The following is a 26,444-nucleotide window of genomic DNA, read 5'->3' as shown; positions in this document are numbered from 1 at the left end:
CTCAGGTCCCTTCCGACTCTACTAACTATGAAACTATGAAATCCCAATGGTACAGTCTTCTCTTGGGTGTCTTTGCTTACCAAAGAAGAAAACAGAAAACACAAGCATTCATTATTTCCCAATTGTTTTATTCCCTTTTAAAGAATTTGGGGAAAAAATCCTCATTCTGACACACCTCTTGAAAGCTTGTTTTCTGTACTGCGCTCTGAAAGTTAGTTATGGTTTACTGTACTCCAGTACTGACCTTTTTGTCCCTCTCAAACTCTTTTGCAGAATACCAAGAGACAACTACTCTTTTCAAGACAAAGATCAAGTACTAGCAAAGACAGGTGTGAAAGCAGAGCTGCTAGAACAATCTAATTGTTAAAAAAAGCAAGAAAGTGACCGGGGCTAAATGGCCTCCATTTAAAAGTTTTGAAGAACTTAAGAAAAAGGAAGTCCAGTAGTTCTGTACAGCACACAATTACTTTATCCCATGGGTATCTCAGCAGACACCAAAACAAAAACTTAATTCTGCCAGAAGTGGATCAAACAAAGGCGTTGTGGATGTGGGTGCTTGCAACAAAATATAACTAAATAATATATTTAAATAAGTTATTTAAACAAATTCAATGGCATGTATTTTAATATATACAACTGAATGTATTTTAAAATCCCCCTTTGACAATGTAAACTCTAGTCATAACTGTAATTAAATGGGCTGGTTCTGTTTTTGTAATCTTTTTCACTATATATTATTCAATCATTTTTAAGGTACGGAAATGTGGATAACAATTTGCAGCACTGGGTCCAATGATAAATATTGAAACTTAATTTCCCCTGTTGTTAATACCAGTAATTAAATGATCAAAACCTTGAAACGGTACTTAACTCTTTTATTCCTTTTAATCTTACTCAGCTATACAGCACTGAAAATGACAACTGAGCCAGCTCAAAATTCTTGGGTGAAAATATTCAAAAAGATATTCAATTCACACAGCAATAGTTCCACTTTGCCATTTCAATGAAAAGAGTATGATTTTCCTTTTTGTTTTGCCACAGCAAGATGTTAGTGACATTTAGAAAAAATGATCACTACTGAACAAAGCAGTTATGTTACTATACAGTTTACAACATTAAGATTTATTTTAGCTTGAGGCAAAGTAAAGATTAAAGAGACGGTGCCGCTAAGACTACAAAGGCTCATAAAACACTAAGCCATTACCATGACCTTAATATAGAACTCAGGATTCAAGGCATCAATATTGTGTTATAATAGCCTTGTATTCATTTAAAATTCAGTTACCGGTTGTCATGGCCCCATTTCTAGTTTTCATCCAAACTATGCTGAACTTTAGCTGCACAAAATATTTATTACTTCTTTATTAGTTACCTACAAAATTCACGAGGTCCAAAGGTAATAGCCATGTAGTCCCCCGAGAAATCTAGAAAACAACTGGAGTACTATCCAGTTTGTCATCCTACTATTCCTTTTAAGTGTATAACAGACAATGGAATAGCCAAAGAGCTAGAGCACCAACCTTGCTGTGCAGGAATAAATTTGCAGAAAGGTTCAGGACTGGATCATCTCTGGACATATTTTGAACTTGCAAATTTTATAGCAAGTTGTAGTTTTATTTTATTTTATTCTGCAAAATGACTTCTGCTGAGAAAGGAATTAGATAGCTGAACTTTGCTGCCGGAAACATACCCAGTCTACCTGCTTAATAGTACAGGTATTCAGATTTGTACTCTCCTGCCCCCAAGTAAATCTACTTTCTTAAAATGCAAGCATGAGTTTTGCAGATCAAAACTGCACATGTAAAGGGAGGTCACCCTTCTATAGGCAGTCTTACATTGAAGTTCCTGGAGATTCTGTATATCAGAAGTGTGAATATAATTCATAGAAAGTGAAGAGTGTGGATTAAATGAGGCTTTTCATCCATGACTACTCAGCAAGGGCTGTGCAGTAGCAAAGGGTGAGAGGCACACTGCCCTAAAAGAGCCCTGTTCAAAGGCATCATGATTGAGGAAGGCAAGCACCATGTAAGGAAAATCTGCCTCTGCCAACAAAAAATGTGTTTGGGATGGTGCCAGAAAATTAAGAATAATGATTATACAGTAGCCACATTGCATTGGAAGCCACAGAACTCACAGAGTGCAATGAAGCCTGGTCAGTCTGGTCCCAAATGCAGGGATTTGAGCTGGGATTGACTCCTGCAGAACAGCCTGTGGAAAGTGACAGAAGAGATGAAGTACAGGTTCTTTACCAACAGCTTCCAAGCAGAGGCTTTTGTGCATGAAAGGGGAGAGTGAAAATGAGAAGACAAACCCAGTGACCTCCCTATCTCCTACTGATAGCATTATGTCAAAGCCTGGGGGGCAACTTCCCAATAGATTTCTCTCCACGGTGGTTATTCATATGGGGAAGAGGTGCAATCAGCTTTCTTCCATCTATACACATCCCCCTCCCCTGCCCCCATGAGTGCCTCTTAGCATATGCATCTATTAATATGTCAATTAGGCCCAATCTACACATTACATTTCAGGCATAATTAAACATTTAAATCACACCTTAAGTAGTCACCCAGCCACACATTCAGTCAATTAAATGACAATAAACTTTGTAGCTGCTTCCCATCATGCCTGTAACAGGGGACACTTGCCTTGTAACTGGAAAGTGGTGTAGCCCATTTAAGGGCAGGGTTTTGTAGCAACCAGCAAAGCAGAGGTTAAGGAAAGACCCTGAAGGCAAGTCAGCTGACAAGAGAGTACCTGGCCTGCAGGGCAGGGTTTAGGAAGTAAGAGAGCCCAGAGCTGGAGAGAGGGGGGGTAGTATGTCTCTGCAGGCTTGCCAGAGAAGAAATTCTGCCCCAAAACAGACTTTGTCAGAGAGACTGGTTAGGGGCTGGTCACCTTGGAGGCAGGGATGGAGCCTGGTACATAAAGGAGCAGAGCTGAATGATTCCCTGCAATGAAGAGAAGAGTTAGTTGCAGAGCCTGGAGGATAAACTGCTGCTAACCATTGGTTACAATGGGAATTTGAGGGGTGGTGTTTGGAGGTCCCATTAATGCCTAAAAGGCACACAACCACCTTAAGCCCTTGCAGGGACAGGATCAAGGCACAGATGGTCCCCTCCAAATGGAATCATGGATTTACGAGCACTCATGGTGCTCTGGTGTGGTGCCAGAGGACTGGAAAAGGGCCAATGTGGTTCCCATTTTCAAAAAAGGGAGGAAGGAGGACCCAGGAAACTATAGGCCAGTTAGTCTTACCTCAATCCTGGGTAAGCTTCTTGAGAGAATTATCCTGGCGCATGTCCACGAGGAGCCAGCAGGGGAGATTATGCTTAGGGGCAACCAACATGGGTTCATTAGAGGCAGGTCCTGTCAGACCAACCTGGTAGCCTTCTATGACCAGGTCACAAAATCCTTAGATGCAGGTGTAGCAGTGGACGTATTTCTTCTGGACTTTAGGAAGGCCTTCAACACTCTCTCACCCCATTCTCATTGAAAAACTAGGGGACTGTGGCATCAACACCTACACAGTCAATTGGGTCACTAACTGGCTGGAGGGTCTCACCCAGAAAGTGGTGGTGAACGGGTCCTATTCGACCTGGAGGGATGTGGGCAGTGGGGTTCCGCAGGGCTCGGTCCTTGGGCCCTCACTGTTCAACATCTTCATCAGCGACTTGGACAAGGGGGTAAAAAGCACCGTGTTCAAATTTGCAGACAACACAAAGATGTGAGGGGAGTGGGCATGCTAGAAGGGAGGAATAGGCTGCAATCAGACCTAGACAGGTTACAGCGGTGGGTAGATGAGAACAGGATGATTTTAACACTGACAAGTGCAAGGTACTATACCTGGGGGGAAAGAAACAACAGCAGACCTACAGGCTGGGGAACTCCCTTCTCATCAGTGCAGAGGCAGAAAAGTATCATCCCGGAGTCCTTGTTGATGCCAAAATGAACGCGGGCTGACAGTGTGAGGACGCAGTCAGGAAGGCCAACCACACCTTGTCATGCATCCACAGATGCATCTCAGGTAGGTCCAAGGAGGTGATCCTCGCCCTCTATGTAACACTGGTCAGGCCGCAGCTGGAGAACTGCATCCAGTTCTGGGCGCTGCACTTCAGGAGGGATGTGGACAACATGGAGAGGGTCCAGAGGAGGGCCACTCACATGATCAGGGGGCAGCAGGACAGGCCCTACGAGAAGAGGCTCAGGGACCTGAACCTGTTCAGCCTCCACAAGAGAAGGCTGAGGGAGGATCTAGTTGCCATTTACAAACTAGTCAGAGGGGACCAGCAGGCATTGGGGGAGTCCCTGTTCCCTCAAGCACTACCAGGAGTGACTAGAAATAACGGTCACAAGCTGCCAGAGGGTAGATTCAGACTAGACATCAGGAGGCGCTACTTCATTGTCAGGGTGGCTAGGATCTGGAACCAACCTCCAAGGGAAGTGGTGCTGGCTCCTACTCTGGGGGTGTTTAAGAGGAGGCTAGACGAACACCTTGCCAGGGTCATTTGACCCCAGTACTCTTTCCTGCCATGGCAGGGGGTTGGACTTGATGATCTGCTCAGGTCTCTTCCGACCCTACCAACTATGAAACTGTGGGGGGTGAGGAGGGGGCAGAGGGCCCAGCACCCAGAGCCCAAGTAGCATGAATGATGCATGCCCCCGGCAGCTGGGCAGGGCATGGCAGCAGTAAACACGGAGCTCCCACCAATGCTGTCAGCAGGGGGGCGGGCCAGGGTGGTGAACGCTGACCAGGGGTCGGCGACCACCCACGGATGCCACCAGCAGGGATCACTGACCACCCACAGATGTTGCCGGCAGTGGTGGTAGTGGGGGGTGGCAAGTGGCAACCACCCGCAGGTGGCGCCAACAGTGTTGGCAGTGCCTTTTTGTAGGGGCTGCACTGCCACACTCAGGGAGTATGCGTGAACCCCCTACACATTGCCCCTGCCAAAAATGGCAGAGCTTGGGGCCACAGGGCTCAGTGCCTGAGAAGTGTAAGGACAAGGTCCAAGGACGCAGCACAAGACAGAGATAGGGCCAGGGACCTGAAGCCCAAGAGGGGCTAATCCAGAGCCCAATAGGGCAGGGCTAGGGCCAGAGCCCAGAGCCCAGAAGCCAAGTCCAGAACAGTAGGCCTTGGCTAGGAAACCAGATAGAGCAGAGGAGCACAAGCTGGGAATGCCAAAGCTCCAATGAAGGGGTAAAGGCCTTAAGTAGCCTGTTGGCTTTGGGAACAAGTGTCCCACTGGATGTGATGTTGCATACTACCGGTAAGGCTTGGGCATTGTGTTGTTCTCAAAAGACCAAGGAGTTAAGCTTATAGAATGATAAAACTTGTTTATTCAGAAATCAGTACCTTGCCTACAGTTCTGCTGTTCCGTCCTGCAATCCAGGGACAAATGTAACAGTATATAACACTCTTAAAGGGTATCCACACATCTTCCCCCTTTACATGTAGCATTTCCCCATATAATACTAACATTGGAAATTTAGTTCAACCTACGGTTAAAGCATATTTTAACAGGTCTCTATTAGTCTGTGCATTGGCTTTTTTAGCTCCAAGTGATCTTCTCAGTTTTCCCTGCATTCCCAATCCTTATTGGTTCAGTTCTTGTTTGTTTTCCTTGTTCAGATGTTTCTATTTCTGTGTCCTTTGCAAATCTCCCATGTCATTTCTTGGTGCTCTGATGTTAGCTCTGTTTCCTTTGGTGAATCTCACGATGCTGCTTCTTTTCTCCCCTTTTTGAGTTGCAAGTGTAGCTCTCAGATCCTATAAAGTAGTCACACTGGATGAGCAGGTATTAAGAAGGAAAAGACGACTTGATAGGAGACTAGTGCTTTTTGTTTCCACATTTGTCCATCTGAAATAAGCTCCATATCTTTGCTGTGCACTTGTGGTAAGTCTCTGTAACCCCTGTCATAGTACCATTTAGCCATATACCATAACTAAACTTTCTCTTTCTCATTTTGTGCATGTAGACACTCTAACTTAGGAAGTGCCCTAGATGCATATGCTACTGGTCTCCAACTATCCCTATGTTTTTTAAGTAAAGCTGCTTTAACGCCTTCTTTAGAAGCATCCATTTACAATTTAATAGGTCTTTTAGGGTCCTAGTATTTTCATAGTGGAGCTTTCATAGATTGTAATCTTTCATTATTTTTTTCCTTCAGGTTTTTTAATTCAGCTTCATGGTCTTGTTCCCATATCCCTATTCTTTTGTAGGAATGATATAAGGTATTTGGTCTGCTCTGCTAAGTTAGGTAGATATTTCCCTATAATATTGATCATTCCCAGTAATTTCTGCACTCCTTCCTTAGCCATAGGAGATGGCATGTTTGTAATGGCTTTAACCCTTGCAGGATTGATTTGCACCTCTTTTCTCCTAAATAAGTTATTTCTTTGACCCTGAATTTGCATTTTTGTTTGTTCAGTTTCAAAACTGCTCTGCAAGCTCTTTCTAGTGCCTTTCTTAGCCTCGGGTCCTGTGCTTCCACAGAATTTCCCCAAACTTATACATCAATATAAGCCATAGATCCATCAAGACCTTCAAAAATGTGTTGCATCTTAGTGTGAAATACTTCAGATGCAGAACACAGTCCAAAAGCAAGCCATTACCTTCTGAAGGGCTTATTGAAGATACATAAATCTAGTGCTATACTTTTCAAGGGGAATTTGTCAAAACCCAGAAAAGGCATCCAAAGTGGAGAAATATTTAGCTTCTTCCATGTTGCCAAAAACCTCTTCCCTGGTGGGAATGAGAAAATGCTCCCTTTTGATGTACCTGTTCATTTGTTTAGGATCCAGACACAATCTCAAGGATCCATCTTTTTTTCTATTATGACAGTGAATGAACCTAAGCAGTTGGTTGCTCTACTTTTTCTATTATGTCCATGTTAACTAATCTAATTCCTTTTTCAGTTTCTCCCTTAGTACAAGGAGAACATTTCTTGGAGCATGTATGGTGCGAGTATTTGGTTCTTTTAATTCTCTCATACTCATTTGGCAGTTTCCCTATGCCTTGAAACACATCATAAAACTCTTCTACTATGTTCTTGCTTTCTGAATCTTCAATCTTCTTCAAAGATTTGCAAAAGTTTACAGAAAGGAGCAGGATGTAACACACAAAAAACAATAGGTGCATGCTGTGTGCAATGAGGAACAGGAAGAATTCTGAGGACTAGACAGGGCATTGCATGGGTTTGTGGTAACCCCCACAACAGCTGACCATTGTTTCTTCAAGCAATTCTCTTTGGCCTCCACTTTCCTGCTTCATAGTGAGGTCCTCCTTTCTGTATTGTGTGTTTCCTTAGGTTTTTGCAGTCTTGTAATTCTCTCTAGTTCAGCTTGTTCTACTTTTTCCTCCAGCTTCTGCAGCCCAGCTTTTGTTATCTCAGCCACTTGGAACATTGTAATTGCCTTTTCCAAATTAAGCTCAGGATCCTCTAGCAGTCTTTTCCTGAGGCTTGTATCCCTTACACCCAATACTATTTGGTGTCTGATCATGGACTGTTTTAGGTCTTCAAAGTTGCATGTCTGGCTCAGCAGCCTGAGGTCTTTGACAAACTCCTCTTTTGTCACACATTCTTTCTGCTATCTTGTGTGGAAATTATACCATTCAGAGGTTTTATTTTGTTTGGATATACAATATTCCTCAAACTTTTTTATTACTGTGCCACAGCTTTTCTGTTCTGCTTCTGACAGTTGTAGGCTATTATAAAGAGATAGAACTTCTGGGCTGCTATATTTAAAAAAAAATAACTACCTTGAGTGAATTTCCTTCTCTGTAGCTTCACTGCCCATCTCATATACATACATACACACATACATATATATACACATATAGTGAAGGTCTGCTTACATTTCTTCTACTTTACTTCTGCATTGCTGGACAGCTTTAACTCCTTTAGAATTCTAGGATGCTCCATTTTTTTTGTCTTTCTTCACACCCCACTTCTGGTACCATGTGTTGTTCTCAAAAGACCAAGGAGTTTAGCTTATAGAATGCTAAATCTTGTTTATTCAGAGAGCAGTACCTTCCCTACAGTTTTGCTGCTCCTGCCTATAATTCCCAGGCAAATGTAACAACTTATACATAACACTCTTAAAGGTATCTACACAGGAATGACTATGGGAGTGTCTGGAGGTCATGACTTAAACCCATAAGGCAAGCCAGGTCAAGAGTTGACCACGGGGAAAGAGAATGAGCACCATAATCACCAGTCTCTGAAGGCAGCCTCATTAAGTTTCTAACAAGATGTGGCAGGTGGGAAAACAATGTGAGACCTTAAGAGACAGGGCTGAAAGAGACTAGCAGGGATGAGGCAGCCTGTAGGGGGTATCACAATATTTCTTGGGTGCCTAACCTGTTACATTGCCATTAGCTGAATGTGTGGCCAGGATCCCGTGTGTCTGGGAACCCCATCAGCTTATCAGAGCTCTTGGAGTTCCTAGTTGATAGGCCTCCCAGCTGCAAGGGAAGGGGAGGCCCATGCACCCCCATGGCTGGGAGCCCCCTCAACTGAGAGGGCTCCTAGCTGTGCGAGCTCACTTCTTGCTGGTGCAGAGGGAGCCCAGGCTCAGACTCCCCCTTCACCAGTAATAAGGTGTGATGGGATCTGATTGACAATCCCACATTCTGCAACATATATGTAGGATGGCAGGAGGTTGCAATTGTGTGGATCACACATTAGATCTCATTGTACCTTCACCTGCACATGTAAAGGGGCCATTATATTGGTACCTAGACACAGGAACCATATATAATAGAGATTTGAATATAGGCTGTGGAGTAGAGGCTAAGAGGTTTCTCCTTATTCCACCTATTAGGCAATCCTGCCCATATCTCTGAAAAACATTGACACATCTACATTTGTAACCCACCTTCATCCAAGCCTTAACATGAAAAGGCTAAAGAAACAAAATTACAAAAAACAGCAAGGAGAACCCAAAGTGCTACAAAGGCCATGTGAGTCACTTTACATTTTTAAGGCAGCATCACCACCGTATATCTGATGCTTTGCAAGAGAAGAGGGTCAAATTATCTCCTTACTTAGTTATTATGGAGCCTATTCAAGTCAGTAGGTTCCATGGACCCAAGAGAAGACATTGGCTTAGGGTAGTTGTGTCTCAAGTTGGGACATATTTACCAACTGAGATGTCAAAAAGCAGCACTCCTTCAGTCAAAATCTCCAAACCCATTTCTACTGCCCCTTTTGCTGTGCTGTCTTTCCTTTCTTCCCCCACCCCTTTTTCTGTAATACATGTTATCCCTGAGGAAGCAATCAATGGGTCACCCAAGGATCAGAAATCTTAAGCTGTTGTTTTCAAGTTTTATGTTTATTAATTTTTTTTACAGATCATTTCATTATTTTTCTGCTTACCAACTCTGCCAAGTACCTTGTTTGGTGGATAATAAAATAATTCAAACAACAGAAAAACAGCCAATTTTTCTTGGCAGCAGGGGTCAAATAAGAGTCAAATAATCATGACCAAAAATGGAAGAGATCACACATCCATAAATATTATGCAAACCTAAATACCTTGCTATCTGATGATCTCCATTTCCTTCACAAGTTTTCCAATCTGTATGAAATATATATCAGGCATAAAATCTTATTCTCTGGGTGTCTATGAGTACCTGTCTGAATCAGTCCTACAACTGATCAAATTTAATTTTAGTCTTAAAATGGCCTATAAAGAACAAAGATGGAAAACATCACACTCATACCAGTAAATATTCTTTACAGTCACATACTCTAGTAAACTAATTAAATTATTTGTAGCAGATAAGCTATTAGCTGAATTTCAGCATCCTTTCTGTTCATAATCCATTAACAAACTTTGATTTGTGTACAGCTACATTCATCCATATTTTTTGGACATTTCATGCAAACAAGTTGCATAAAACTGAGTCCACTGTTTGAATCATCTAATAATCTATTTTGTACTTTAGCCATATGGTCTGGTATCTGTTCCCTGCCTGAATGAGTGTAATTGTAATATGGAAATGGAAGATGCATGTTCAATGTACTAAACCTTTCATTAAATCAAAAAGAAGGTAGGAATAATTTTGGAGGCTAGGAAGAACCAGACTGGCAAGATTCAGGATTCAAACATTCTGAGCAACTTTGGGTGAATCCCTGGTCCCATTGACATCTTTGGGGTATGGATTTACACTCCAGACATCAAAACAAAAATGCACCAATTTTTATTAGAGTCACACATGCATGCATGTGCAGCTGTGGAATTTGTGATCAGATTCCTGAATAATTTATTTGCTTCTGACTAATGATTCCCAAATGTCCTAAGAAGAAAGGTACTGTTTCATGCCTTTATATTTTCTGGTAGAGTTCTGACTTGATGTTTTACCAAACCTCTAATGGGGTTGGTAAATGTTATGAGTTGATGTAAAAAGCTGCACAGGCAATGCCAGTTGCTTCTTAGCAGTAAGGACTGTGTACTATGTTGATATAATAACATTTTCTGCATCTGCCAAAAGCATCTCTTGTTTGTACAATGACTTTGGTGAATGCTGATGGCTAATAAAATCAAGTTAGAAAATGCCTTCTGAGTGTTATAGCCAGACCTCTTTGGGTAGGTAGGGCTAAAGAACATTTCAAGAGTCCACCCCTCTTATCTGCCTATCATAGCAGTACAATCATTACAGGCGATTGCACAGGGGGAAAGTAATCTTGTTTAAGTTGTCTGCAGTCAATAAGTACTCCCTGCTCCAAGTCTTTCAAGCACCTGTGCTCAAATTTCATACAAAATTTGACTTAATTGGTTCTATTTTTTGCTGTTTCTGCAAAGGATGGTTTGTTTCTTTGTAATGGCAGTGCCAGAGGTAGGAACAAAGTATCATCAACTGAATACCAAATCTATACAGCAGGAGCAAATTCTGAATTATGTTACACCACTTCACCTCCAGATTAAGCCTCCTGCATATTGACTTATTCTAGATTTCAGTGGTATAAATGAGATCAGAATTTGGATGTGTGACAGTCTTGAGATCTTTCCAAGTACTGCTGAAAACAAGCATTACTATTAGAAGGAAAGGGTTTTGCAATACAGGGAGCTCTGAATGTAGATGCACCAGCACTTGTTGACAGAGTCCAAGTCCTTCTGGCAAATGTATGGAATACATCACAAAAGAAGCAGCAGAAATACCAAAGAAACAAAAAGAAAAAGCTGCAAGGAAGCCAAGACGCAACAAGAGACACTTGTAATGTGATCCTGAGAAACGCTAAGGAGAGCTTCTGGGCAGAGTGCTGGCTCAGAAGGAGATTGGGATTTTGAGCAAAGACACTGTACCCTACTGCTTCTATTGAGGGATATACGGCTTTACAAACATACTTAGAAAATTATTAGGATTTCAAGGAAATAGACTCAACCATCAATTTGTCCTCCTCCTAAATGCAAAACTCAGAAACTTGACTAACCATTGAATCAAAGGGGGTAAAAGTACAATCCCGCTAACTGCTAATGGTCTGCAGTTAGAAAATGTATTAGCAGTGAAAATTAAGGATATTGCAAAATAAGCATTATGTATATGATTACTTTTACAAAAAAGAAGTGAATCTGTACTGTTGTCTTTGGCTCCACTTAACTACTGAAAGCTGTGAAGCAAAGGCAACAGAATGCATGAATTACTTTTATATGGTGTTCTTAACAATGGTAACTTATAGATTTGATGTGCTTGTTGTACTCTAAAATTTAGATTCAATGTCTAATTTGCACATATACATATACACATATTGCAATAGTAAATATATAACCTGTCCTAAAAGAGAAACTAAGCTAAGGAGGAGGAGGAGAAAATACTTTCCGAGTTTTCCTCCCACTGCTTCCCTCCAAGGAATGAAGATGTCTGTGTTTATAAAAAGACATTTTCTTGATCTTCCTCCAGTCTTCATGCCATTTTCCCTCTTCGCTAGAAATTTTAAGCAAGCAACAATTTCTGAATGTCTAAAATGATACTATGCCAATATTCATCTGGTAACTCTTGAGTTTAATAAGAGAATTGTACAGATGGTTACCTCAGACTTGTTACCATGCTTTTTCATGATAATGAAGCTTTTAGAGAGCTCATTCACTACACTCAACCATTTTACAAGATGCCAAGACAACATTATTTCTCTACAGATAGTGTATAAGACCTGCTATAGTGTAATTAAAGATAATGATTACTGTGAAACAATCAATGCATTGTTCAAGTGTCCTAACTATGAAACTCATGTCAGTATCTGCCCATTAGAAGTCATTCTTGAATATCCACTGCCCCCTTCAGGAAGAAACACTATCAAGAATAAGTAAACCTCATAAATCTTGTTACTGGGTAACATTTTCTAAAGAACTTAAGTGCATTAGGAACTAAGTCCCATTTTCAGAAGTGATCAAGGAAACCAAGGTCAAAGACAAGTTACTGCAACATAAACAAGGCTGGGTGTTTCCAGAACATCAGTTTTTCTATAATATCCTGTGCATGTTCCCCTCCAGCTCCCCCCCAGGAAATAAGAGAAAACAATGGTATCTTAATCCTTTTTCGTTGAGGGCTATGCACTGCAGACCAACAGATACAAAGTTCCACCCTTCCTTACATTGCTGTAAATTATTTACTCCCTTAAATCTTCCTGAGATGAGATGTTTGGCTGAATTAATTATGGAGGAATTTTAGAAAATTTCAGCATTCACACACAAACACACTCCAATTAGCTCTTTCTATAGCCTAATCTCTAATTCACTTAGCTAATAATCCTATTTTCAAAATTAACTTTCAATCAGACTTCAGCTCCCGGTTTAATAAATATTTAGTGTGTGTGTGTGTGTGTGTGTGCGTGTGTGTGTACGTACACACACACAAACACACATACCAAAAATAATGAAAAACATTTTTTTCCCCTCACAGCTCATCTTCTGGGCCCTCACTACATGTTCAGGCATGATCCACTCAATCATGCATTAGATCCTATCACACCTTATTGCCGATGCAGAGGGAGCCTGGTTCTGGCCTCCCCCTGCACTGGCAAGAAGCAAGCTCCTGCAGCTGGGAGATTCTTCGGTTGAGAAACTCCCAGTAGCCACAGTTTTCCAGTCCTGGCAGTGCAGGGAGCGCCTGAGGCTGCAAGACCATGGCAGGTGTGATCTTCTAGTCCCAGAGTCTCCATGCACCCCCAGGGCTAGGAGATCACAGAAGTGCTTCACAGCTGCTGAGACCCATCTGTGTCCCAGCACTGGGAGGTGCACTCCTGGGATCCAGCCTTAGTTGAGGGGATCCCAGACCTGGTGGCACATGGTGGACAAATGCAGTTGGGCATGGCACAGCCCAGCTGACAGAGCTCCCAGCCACAGGAGAGACTTTGCTACATGTGCAAGTTGAAGCTCGAAAGCAACCAGCTATAGAGTTTGTACACATTTTTAAAGTTTAACTTTATAGCTGATTGGAGCTTTTATGGCATGATAAATACTTTGCACGTGGTCTCAAGGTAATTGCACAATTAACTGGTTAATCGCACGATACCCGAAATGTGTAGTGGGGCCCTTAGAGCCACAGTGAAAAGGTATATTATATTTGTAATGCATCACAGTAAAATCCCATATGCTGAGAACTTTCAGGGTATGTTAGTAGGAGGAGGAAATAACAGAACTGGCACATTCATATTTCTGTGAACATCACTACCCAGTGACTCACTGATCTCTCATTTTGCTGAAATTTTCATTTCAATTTGTTCTTACAAATCATGTCAAGCTTTTGGAACCCAACAAAACTTTAAATTTGGAAAGACATTAGAAGTTCTTAGAAAGCTAGAAATTATCTTTTGCACCTTTGACCAATAGGCACTTCGTCTCCATGTGACAAACAGCCTTACATCAGCATAAAACACTCTAATTCAAAGTAAAGTTGCCCCTCGAAGTGAGGAGCAACTATAAACTAGTTTAAGCTACAAAAGTACAACTTGTGTAATTGTGGTCATATAGCCACTTCCATAGCCTGTTTCAGCCATACAGTACAGAGGTAACAGTCTCACTACTGTCTTTCCAAGAGTCTTGCTGCCAAAAAGTTCCTGCTGGACCAAGCATTTCTTCCTGGAGACTTTACATTCCCAGGTGGAATAGTTGTACTTTCTGCACAAGTCTAGCATGGTTCTTCAAGATGCATCCAGGGACAGATCCAGGGCAGGCAGGAGGGAGGGTGCAGTGGTTCATTTGCACCCCCTTTGATTCCTAGTCCACCAAATTTTTAAACCAACTGCCAAGCAGTTGCAGCAGCATTTCTGCTCAGCCAGCAGTGAGGGAGAGAATTGACTCCATGGCTTATCATGATCTACCTGATCCCTTCTAAACTCTTCATTTTATGGGTGTTAACAACCCACTCTTTTTAATGGTCTTGATGTTCCACAAATCAAGCTATCTTTTCTTCTGCAATTCTGCTGTCTGTTAACTGCTTCTGGTAATGTAATGCTTCTGGTAACTCCTAAAAACTGTTTTTAATTCTAGCTAAAAATATTAACTCCGATGTGGAAATAACTTTCATTGAAGCATTGGCTTCACTGTCAAAATGCTTGAGAAGCCTAGATTTCGTTCTATGAATCAGAAAGAGATGTACATTTAATTCTAATGACTACATAGCTAATGAACAACATCCTTTGATTATTTTTGCCTAGTTTGTTGTAGTTTTCTTTATAAATAGTATATATAACAATACATAATATATGACATAGCAATCTAAAGCCACCGCTAGTTGTTAAAAAGATGTGCTACGATCTAGCATCAGATCTCATCACAACATATTGCCAGTGCAGGAGGAGCCTGGACTCCCCCTGCACCAGAAGTCTTTGGTCTCATGGCTGGCAGCCCCAACAGTGATTGAAGCTTCCAGCCATGGGAGCTCGGGGTGCCCCCATGGCTGGGAGATTTCAGCCACAGGATTACATGGTGTCCCACACAGCTGGGAGCTCTGCTCACTGACAGTTGTTCTCCCCCAGCTGGGAGCCCCAGTCAACTGATCAGTGTGTCTGGCCTCCAGAGCATACATGTTCAATTAAAGGTGAGAGAGGAACCAAAGACAAAGTTATTATACAAATATGTATAATAACTTTATCACTTAATCTTGGTTTTATTAAATAAATGAACATTTGGCCAGGTCACTATTTAAGTTATGATTAACCAGTGAATCTTGTCTTAAGTGTAACCTGTGTCAGGAACGTAATACACATTCCAATAAAGTATTGTTCTGGTTTGGTTTTCTGGGTCTGTCTAGGGCTGTTAGTTAACTGCAGTCAATGTATATGATTAATGCCAAACAAATTAACACATTCATTTTTTTTAATGAGCATTAATTACGCACATCTGTTTTGACCCTCTTCACTTATTGTACTTAATCACTAGGCAGAAATGGAGGAAAGCAGCAAAAGTTTGGGAAGTTTGTTTATTTTTTTTAAATTGCAGGTGGTTCTCTGGATAAAAAGACAGCCTTGCAATAGTTACAGATAACTGAGTTCCAATATCATCGAAGCTCCTCAAGTCTCAGTATCACCTACACACGAAGCATGCTTTTGCCATCATTTCTCTTGCTACAGATAACTCATCAACAGCAAATGAATCCCACGAGCCATGACAGAGTATGTTTACTGGGTTTCAGAAACACTACAAGCCCATGGATCAAATGAAGTACAACAGCTTATCCAATGCTATTGCAAAATGAATAGCTATGGACTGCTGACCACTCAACATTGTAAATGACAGAGGGCTAAGAGAGGTTATTCAAATTGCATATTCCAATCATTCATATGCTTTGCCATCCTGAGGAACCACTGCATCATGAATACATGACCTATCACAGTGAGATAACTACTAAGTTGGAGCTTTTGAAAAAATGCAGAAGCTGTTGCTTTTCCCAGTGATCACCGGACATCCTTGAGCAAACACAGGTATCTTGGAGTCACAGTACACTTGAGTGATGCTGCATGGACTCTGCATGTCGTTTGCTTTAACAGTAACACATACTGAACAGAGACATTATGCTGAAACGGGTTCAGTGTTTCTTGGATGTTACAAAAGAATGGAATATTTAAGAAAAGATAACACCCATTAGTACTGACAGTGCACATAATATGAGAGCAGCTGCCAGTCATTTGCCTTTTGAACACGACGTGCATTGCTCAGTCTGCAGCAATCCATCACAGTAGCACTAAGTGATGGTGGTTTTGAAAACGTACTGACAAAATGTAGAAAAATTGTGGGCCATTTTAAACACAGTCCAGCTAACAGTGCATAGCTAGAAACACAACAAGCTGCAAATGGACAGAAACAAGGACCAGATGGAACTGTACATTGGGTATAGTTCAGTGCCTGCTTAGAAAAAAGCTGCTATCACCACGTTAGCTCTTCAAAAGCACAATCTATCAGTGCTGATGGGTAGTGATTTTGAAAAACTACAGAAATTAGAAACTATACTTGAGCCCTGCAGGTTTGTGACTGAATTCCTTGGAGAAGAATTGTATATCTCCTGCATCTTGATTTTACCCACACTCTGCCATGTATTTTGTGTTATGGCAGTTTTGGATGATAACCCAGCATATGTTGCTTCATTTAAAAACACTTTCACTGCAGATTAACAAAACACAAAGAGGGTACCAATATGAGATTTCTAAAAACAGTTACAGCACTCAACTCAAGGTTTAAGAATCTGAAGTGCCTTTCAAAATCTGAGAGGGATGAGGTATGGAACATGCTGCCAGAAGTCTTAAAAGATCAGCACTCTGATGTGGAAACTACAGAACCCAAACATACCACAAAAGAAAAAAATCAGCCTTCTGTTGGTGGCATCTGACTCAGATTATGAAAATGAAGATCTGTTGGTTTGCACTGCTTTGGACTGTTATTAAGCAGAACCCATCACCACCATGGAGTCATGTCCTCTGGATTGGTGTTTGAAGCATGAAGGGGCTTACAAATGTTTAGCACATCTGGCATGCAAATACCTTGCAACACCAGCTACAATCGTGCCATGTGAATGACTGTTTTTACTTTCAGGTGACATTGTAAAGTAGTAAGAAGTGTTCAGCATCATTTCCTGAGAATGAAAACAAACTTTTTTGTCTAAGTGATTGGCTGAAATGCAGTGAGGTGCATTGAAAAATACTTTTTTTTTTGTTTACCATTTTTACAGTGTGATTATTTATAGTAAAAAATAATAATTAGGGGTGCACTAATAGAGATTTTTGGGGCCAATACCAATGGCCGATTTTTAAGCACACCATATCAGCCAGTACCAATCCAATTACCAATATGCATCCCGGCAGCATGGAGATCAGCATCCAGGTGGTAAGTCTGTTGGAGGGAAAGGGTAAGGTCGTGAGAGAAGGGGCATGGGGGGCAGATTAAGTCTCACACAGTGAGGGAGGGAGTGGGGTTGGGGCAGGGGGAACTGCTACACAACTAGGCAGGGCGAGGCATGGGATGGAGCGGTAAGTGGCTCATTTGGGGGAAATGGGGCGGGGCAGCACAGGGGACATGTGCCTGCAGATCTGCATGTGGGGTGAGGACAAGCTGCTGCTGCAGCCTGAGCCCAGGCTGCACTGAGGGTGGGCAGCGTAGGTGCTGGGAACAGGCCTATGACGAATTTTGGGGTGCCTAGCTGCCTGCATGCTGTGCTGCAGCTGCACGCATACACAGGGCATTTAAAAAAGAAAATCGGCCACATCTCCCAAAAAAAAGCTGATTGCTGATGCTGTCAATTTTACTTATAATTGGTGCCAATCCAATACTGCACCTCTGTTAATAATATAAAGTGAGTACCGTACAGTTTGAATTCTGTGTTGTAAATAAAATCAATCTATTTGAAAATAAGAGAAAACATCAAAATATTTATAATAAATTGGTATTCTATTATTGTTTAACTGTGCAATCAAAATTGCAATTAATAGAAACTTTTTTAATCTCACAATTAATTGCAATTAATTTTTTTAATTTTGTCAGCCCTAGTTCTATCTTAAATTGAATAATCCAGTTCCAGGGCCATCATTTATTAAGCAAAGCTTCTAGTTTCTTTTTAGCTGGAGAAAAGTGTGCTGTGTTCTGTGATGATGCACTACATCATCTTCACCCCCCTTTTTAAAATCCTAGATCCATCCATGGATTCATCATTCAAAACTTAGATTCAAGATAAAAAGACTGATAAGTATTTCCACCAGAACCTTGTAGGATGTACATGTACTGTGCATGTATCCAAGGGCAGAACTAACCCTAGATGATGTTTATCAGGCCCTTTATAGAAGACACTGGTATATTAAGGCATATTTTAGCATTCCTTAGGAAACAGATTGTGTGACATAATTACAGAGTAATTTATCCCAGATTTTTCTCTATAAGGACCTTAAACACAACTGTCTCTCTCAAGCTGGCTGCCCTCACTAGGTACTATTGCAGTGCCTGGTCACTACTTGGCAAAAGCCAGTTTGCATTAAGTAATGGGTTATCCCTGGATGAAAAATCAGCTATGGGAGTGGGTGTAAGAACAGAATTACACAAATTGTACTTATGTATCTTACACTGGTTTATAGTTACTCCTCACTTTATGGGGCAACTTTACTCTAGATTGGAGTGTTTTATGGTGATATAAGAGTGTTTATCACATGCCCATTCTACTTTTATTAGAGTGAAGTAAATGAACTCTATAAGAAAATGTGTTAACACCCTATAAGGTCTGACAACCTCAAAAGCCTGAGGATTGGCTGTCATTTCCTTTTTCATTACTTCAGCCTCATTAACTCTCTCTCAAATATTACACACCTTGCCAACTTCTCCAAAGCTCCCAAAGAAAATTAAAATACCTAACATTGCCTGCTTTCCCTTATAGCTCCTCTTCCATGCAGTCTGGACTTTTAACACTGCTTTACATCCTGCTGGTTCCCATGCCAGAATGTTGGAAGCAGGCAGCTGGAGGGCATATTATCACAGGAATGATGGAAGAAGTCCCTAGGCAATACAGAAATGACACAGGAAAATTCACAGCCTAGTTATGCCTTATTCCAATCCAGAAACCACAGACTCTTTTCCCAGCTGGCCTCCCAAAAGTTAGGATAGTAGCCAATGCATAGTTAACATATACCTTAGAATTTCAAAAGCTTTCTAAAAGTAAAGAATCATGGGCAGATCCAGGATTTCTTAAATGGGGGTACAACATGCTGCCCTTCAAAGCATGGGGTGATGGGGTCAACGTATGACTGGTCACAACACTGGGAGTACAGGGAGGAAGCAGGTGCACAAGGAGATGGGGGATGGGGAAAACCAGCCCTCTACTTCCTTATGAAAGCACTGCCACTAATCCTGGCTGACTGGGAATAGGGGATGGCCAGAGCCAGTCCTGCCCTGCTCTGGCCAGGAGCCATGGGGAGCCAGGCTCCACTAGGGACAGCAGCAGTGGCATTCAGTTTTCTCTTTCCAGCCCCTGCTCCCTGCCTGCTCTCCCTCCCTTCCAACATCTCCTGCTGACCAGGAGCAGGCACTAGAAAGAGAAAATTGTGCACAACTGTTTCTGCCTAGCTGCTCTTTGCAGCTCTGATCAGGAGTAACTCTGTGATTCCCCCCCATACCTGCATCATCTTTGGGGTGCCACGCAGCAGCATACAGGTTCCTCCTCCAAATGCATGATCTATGCCTGCCTTTCCCCACTCCCCCATCCCTCGCAATTGTACCCTTCTGGCTGGGAGCAGGCACTGAAAGAAAAACCTGTGCACTGCTGCTGCCACTGTCTCCTGCTGAGCCTGCTGTACCACAGAGTTGCAGCCCATGGCTGTAGCAGGGCAGGAGTGGTTCTGCACCGGGATCAGCTAAGGACAGAGAAACAGAGGTATATCCTCACTGCTGCACACCCCCCTCTCCCTCGATCCACATTGAGGTACTCAAACAAAAGACCTGATTTTCAAAGAAGAGAGCCATGCAGAGACCCTGCGCCTCCGCAAAGATTGTAATAGACTACCCTTGTACGAGTCAACCCATAAAGTTTTCATTTTTTTAGAACTCATTCATGGCTGTCCAGCCCTAATAGTTGTACTTGCCAGCATTAGAATGTATGCTGCTAAATTCAGATATATTGCAATCAAACATTTGATTACCCACACTGTGTGATCTTTCACTCATTTTTAACTGGGGGGGGGTGTTCTTCTTTTTGGGGGTGGCAGTTACTAATGGCACAATCCCCTCTTGCTTTTGGATAAATTGTCTTAACGGACAAAGCAAGGATCTTAGTATTTCCCAAATTTGATACTTTTCTATAATTAGAATGACCCTTGTAGATGAAATCTGACTCCTAATCATGATTTGTTCTATGTACCATTAGAGCAGTGTTGTTGCATTCTGCAGAAATGCACCATTTATCATTAGTTGTAGCTAATTGTAGGTTTGCTTCCTTTCTACAAAAGGCATTACAGTACTGTCATTACAGAAGAGGGTTCAGCACATTCACTTCCTATCACTGTCAACAGACAATTAACCTGAGTCATTTAAGTCTAATTGGAGACTGTTGTTTAAACAGGTAGTTTCACAATATCATCATGGCTTGACTCAACAGCACGTCTGGGAACTCTTAAAATACATGTTTTTAGCTGCAAAACTTGCTGCCTTCCAGGATGACTACCAAAATTATTCTAATTTTATGTGCAAAATTAAGGACTAGCACACCCACACAAGCTATTCAATTGTACAGGAAAAAAAGAGATTCCAGATTTTACCTTGTCTTCATGATTTACCTTCCTGTAAAAATCTATGCAAATATTCCCGTGGCCATGTCAAAACAAATGCATCAATTATAAAAAACTATTTTAAAACTTTTTCAGGAATCCTTTACTTGATCAGGACCTTAGACACAAACTAATCTTACATGCCTAAAACCAGATTTTTACTCTCATTGAAAAGCATATTACCGTTTGAGTAGATCCACTAAAATCAGTGGGAGCAATGGCATTATCTTGCAAAAACTTCCTCACCTGGAACAATTCTTACTCACAAGTACAATGTGCTTAAAATTACCTAAATGCATAATTGTTTGAATGATTGGGACCTAAATTGGCACTTAATATGTAATTGGGTACCACAAGCTAGCACTTAATGGACTAAAAGAAACTGCTTTCAGTACTAGCTTTCCCTGGAATTAACTATAATATAAAAAAAGGCCTTATAATTTTTTAAAAAGCAAAAACTTTTCTTGTCTCCTATTAATAGACACGTTCCGGTCTATTCACAATGGTAATTGACTTAATAGCTCATTACAGTTACTAATATTCTTATACATCAATATTTTAAACACACAATATTTAAATGGTATGTTTATCTATAACAGAACCTTTAATTGGCATTATTCTAAAGTGAGTTTTCTTCCAGTTGCCATAGGCAGAAAAAGGAATGGATTCTATGTAAGGGGTCCTCTTAAACTTGAGGAATACTATTCCAATGCCTCAACTCAGCAATCTGGGAATACTAGATACTTTTTCTCATGACCTTCACAGGCACTACTTGCCCTTTTGGAAGCACTAAATTTGAATGAGAACAAACAATGTATTTGTGACAAGGGCACACTCCCAGACCCAGTCCCAGTCCCAGCCCACCACCTAAGGGCAAACTGCTTGCTTACCTTGCCTGCCACTCGTTGTTAAATAAGTTCATAGATGGTACTAGGCAGGAGGTTGCCCTTTGAGCACCCTGATGTCAAGGGTGGTTCTTACACAACTCCAACCTCCACTTTACCGTGTCCGATGCCTTGCAGATGTCATACTATTTGTTACCACTCCAGCTTGAAGCTAGGCCAAACTCAGAACATAGTTAGGCCTCTTACATACCGCCCTACTCAGGGCTTTACACCCTCTGCCCCCCTCTCATAGGGGTCTCTAACACTCCATCTGTTCCTGGGCCACACACATACCTCCCTGCTCCCTTAAGCAACCATGTAGGCTGTCAGGCTTACCTCTATGCTCCTTGGCCAGCCCTGATGCAGCCTTTTGGGTCTCTCCCGTGATTCATCTGCACTGTGGCTGGGCAATTAGCCAAACTGTGGGCTGACTTTGTAGTAAAATCCCCAGTTTTGTTTTGTTTTGTTTTTGGGGGGGGGTTGGGAGGGTGTTATTGCATTCACTCCCCTTCCCCAACCATTTCTGGCTTTTTCTCTCCTTCTCTATTCCCTATGGCTAAGTATAAGTGAGCTCAAACTTAGGATAAGCTTTAAATATTTTTATTTAAATATTTTGGTAGCAAGTTTTTGGTTTTGGTTATCCACTGTTTTATATTGTATTATTATTAGGTTTGTATTGATTTTTACTGTGGTATATTATATTATTATAATCTTTGTATTGATTTTTATTGTTCCATATGGATATTGCATGGTTTAGGCCTGTGCTTGTAAGTGAACCAAAGTCATGTCAAGTTCCCATTTTATGTCAAGGCTCCATCTTGTGTCCTCTGCCCGGGCATTCGCTGTCGCAACTGTATGAGTCACGTATCCCTCCCATGTAAATTGGTTCCCCAATGAATGAGTGTGATTGGAAATGATTGAAATACAATGGTAGCAGGCCTCTACTGAATGGCCTGTAATGACTGGGCCATCACCTCGCATTAATTTATCCAGGAACCATGGACCTCACCCAGGAACAGAGACAAGACCAGCATTTGAAAGACAAAAGACCCTGTAGAACCAGCAACTCTCACCATTACATACACCCGAAACTGCACATCCCTACATGAAGCACACATGCTCAGTATGCCAGGGGCTGACCCTTGCCTGGGCATGCCTCCTGTCACTAGGGTCACACAAGGTCTGCCCCTATAAAAAGGGGCAGTAAAGACAGACCCAGTGGGACCCCCTCTCCATCTGGAACAGCACCATGCCACACCACCTATCCACCCAGAGGCCCTGCCGGTGACCCCCCTCTGGACAACATCTACTGGACAAGGACCCCTTTCCATCCTGGATAGGTAGATAATACCTGCACACCTCCTCCTACAATTTGGACTCTCTCTCTGTCTCTCTCCTCCTGGACTTCAGTGGACTTCAGCCCCTGCACCAAGCCTCTCTAACCCCTGCTGCCAGTGTGTGTGTGCGTGTGCATGTGCATGCATGCAAGGGAACCAATTTGGTATTGTCACCATCTCCCCTGTTCAATAAAACCACTGTCATTTGCAACCCTGAGCAGGGTCATGTTTTACTGAATCCTAGTCTCTTCCCTATCTTAAATTCCAGCCTCATTCTCTCTGAGCTCCAGTTCCCACCTTCTCTGCTAGTTTTCCGATCTCCTCCCAATTCCATCTCCACTTTTCTGCCACCTCTCAGCCTCTCCTTGCTTTCCTGCTGTCCCTGATGCCTACTGCTTTTCCTGTGATTTTCTGCTGCCCTCTCTCTGTTTTCAGTCTTCCCCCCTCCTGTAATCTCCACCCCGCCCTATTGCAGCTTCCAAGCTCCTGTTTGCTGTCCTGCAGTTCTCTCCAGCTTCCAGCACCTACTGCTACACTCTGCAATTTCTCTAGCTTCCCTGGAGCCATCCTCTGGCTCCCCATACCCAAAGCCCCACTTTAGCACCCATAATTTCGCTTAGTCCCATTTTTCCCTCTCCCTACCTACCTTTTCAGCTCCCCCGCAGCTGTGCTGGCAATGCTTCCCTGTTCTGCAGGCTTTGGGCGTTGTCTTTTAATCAATTAAGATCAATTAACCTAAAGTTACCCCTGAGCCTCAGTTCTTCAGCCCAGGCACCTGTAGTCTACAAGTTCTAATCCTGGTCCTGGTAACTTTAACTCCCTACACTTCTACTTTCTTACCTTAACCTTTCCCCAGGTATCCCAAGTACACCAAGCACATACATACATACATATCACAATACCCAACTTAGGAACTCACTTGTGTGTATGTATAGGTGAGTGGTATGTGTGTAAATTAGTGAATACACATATATATACATATATAGATATCATTGTGTGTGTGTGGTATATGAACTAGTAATCCATGTATGTATATTGAATGTGCAGGTGTTGGTAACTGGTAACTGATTCTGTCTAAATTTGGTGTGTGTAGTGTGTGTGAACCCAGACTAATTATTTTGAATGTGCATATATCTGAGTTGCTAGTGTGAAAGTGTGTGTGTGTGTGTGTGTGTGTGTATACACACACATATATGGCATTGTGTGCATGATATACGAATTAGTTATCTGTGTCTAACTTTTGGGAAGTATACTGTATGTGCCTGAGCTGGTAGTGTGAGTTTGTATACCTAATAAGGATGTATGCACCTAGTGAGTGTGTGCTTAACTGATTTTTATGTGTGCATGTGCAGTTGTACACCACACCCTCCTGTCTAACAGTTTAATATTGAGATCCTGAGTGTTGGCCTGACCCCTCAGGGAAACAACTTCACCCCTCACTGAGCAACTAAGTCTTGCCCCCCCTTTGAGCCAACACACCACTCCTTACACTGGGGCCCCAGGTTCTTCCACCCCATAGGCTCAGGTTCCTCCACTCAGCACACCTGGCCCACCACTCAGCCCTCTCAATTAGGGCCTGAGACAGAGATGTGGGTTTTCTGGAAAATTTTCCACTGCCCTAAATAGAGTGTGATCTGATTTAGCACATTTGTTTACTAAATATAAAAGTCAAATAAAACTAAAAAAGTACCCCCATGCTAATTTTATGTCCCAATAGCCATAAGTATTTGAACTTAAGTATTTGATTGGAAAAAAATTAAATACAACACACTTAATATGGTTTAAATGTTATATTCAAACAAATTCAAAGCTTTCTGTGGAAAGAAATTATTTTTATTGGAATACTTGTAAAAATGTAAAAACAATACACAACAGCATGTACTTCCCTTACATTGTTTGTTTAAATTTAAGGGAAAAAATTGAAGGTACTGAAAACTATTGACACACTCATTTTAGCACACTCAAAGAACCGTGCATGATATGCCATGGTTGTCCATTCATCTACTTCAACCGAATTTAACTCTCTTCCACTGACGTCATTGCAGCACTTCCAGTTTCACTGTCACTATCTGTAGACAGACTTGCACTACTCATTAGTTCCATTTCAGAATAAGATTGAGACAAATCTGATTCAGAACTACTTGAACCACATTCTCTTTTGCTAAAGGCAGAGATATGGGGCAGAAAACTTTCCACAATAAAATAAAGCACTGAAACATCTTCCATTCCACATCTCTGGCCCAGGGTCTTACACCCCTTTAGGCTCAGGTGCCTCTACCCAGTATGCCTGGTCCAACACCCCTATAGAGCATCTGAGCCCTATAAGCTTACCTGGCCTACCCTGCTCAGTAACCCACCAAATGGTGGGGGCTGGGGTTAAGGCACTCCTACCCACCTTTCACCAGGAAGGCAACTGGCCTGGCATTTCTTGAGGACTGCTATGCCACAGGGAGTCCCACCAGGCCACCCTTCCCTGGCAGGGTGCAGTTTCAGGCCATGCCCAGGACCAGGTGCCTCCTACCCTTACCTCCAAGATGTTCCCAGAGCAGCAGCTAAGCTAGACATTGATAAAGGGAACCCACTTTAAAATGTAATAAATAGGGATATGTTCCAAGACCTCGACTGTACTGACCCCCAGATCCATTTCTACCACTTTCAAAAGACAATTTTGGCACTTTCCAACAGCAGACAGTACAGACAAGCACACAGCCGTGGTGAATGTTACCTTAATAGAGGTGGCAACTACAAAAATATGTGTCATAGACAATGAGCAAGGAGCACAGATCCACACAGACTATATTTCAGTGTGCATCATTCCCACAATGCACTGCATAAAGCAGCTGACTGCGGGCTTTCACCATACCGATCACATAAGAGTGAATTTACCTTACATATGAATAATCCTTGGTATAAATGGGGTCATTGAATAAGAGCAAATTTGCACATACAGAAGCTGCATAAAGTGAGGGAAACCCGTGTTTATAAAAATAGAAAATAAAATACCCACCTGACAGAATTTTGGTCAGTAGCCATTTGCCAGAGTGAACATTCAATGGACAAATACCCTTCAAGACCCTATTTCCCTGCTCTCTCTCCTGCTGTATTTCTTATGCAAGAAATATCACATGTAGGTTGTTGCTCTATAGTCCCAAAATAAGAGAAAAATATTTCATTGCCTACATCTCCAAAACCTACATTAGGTACACAGAATGGGCTATAATAATCCAGTCTCTGGAAAAACGATTCTTCAAGAGCACATGATATTAATGTATATATAAAGATCCATAATCTTTTTATATTATTTTTTATTTACCTATTTGGACTCCCTAATTTTTCAGAAGGAACTTTATAACAAAGGAGATTTGGCTAAATGTAGCTTAAGTTTCAGTCACATACTCGTCTTAAGAATGGGTCTCTCAAATTATTGACACAAAATATGCTTATTGTAAAAGGTGTATAGGTTGTAGCCATGTTGGTCTAAGGA

This window comes from Gavialis gangeticus, unplaced genomic scaffold (assembly GCF_001723915.1).
Source record: "Gavialis gangeticus isolate Ggan-Ray unplaced genomic scaffold, GavGan_comp1, whole genome shotgun sequence".
Classification (NCBI taxonomy): Eukaryota; Metazoa; Chordata; order Crocodylia; family Gavialidae; genus Gavialis; species Gavialis gangeticus.
This window is presented reverse-complemented; position numbering follows the sequence as displayed.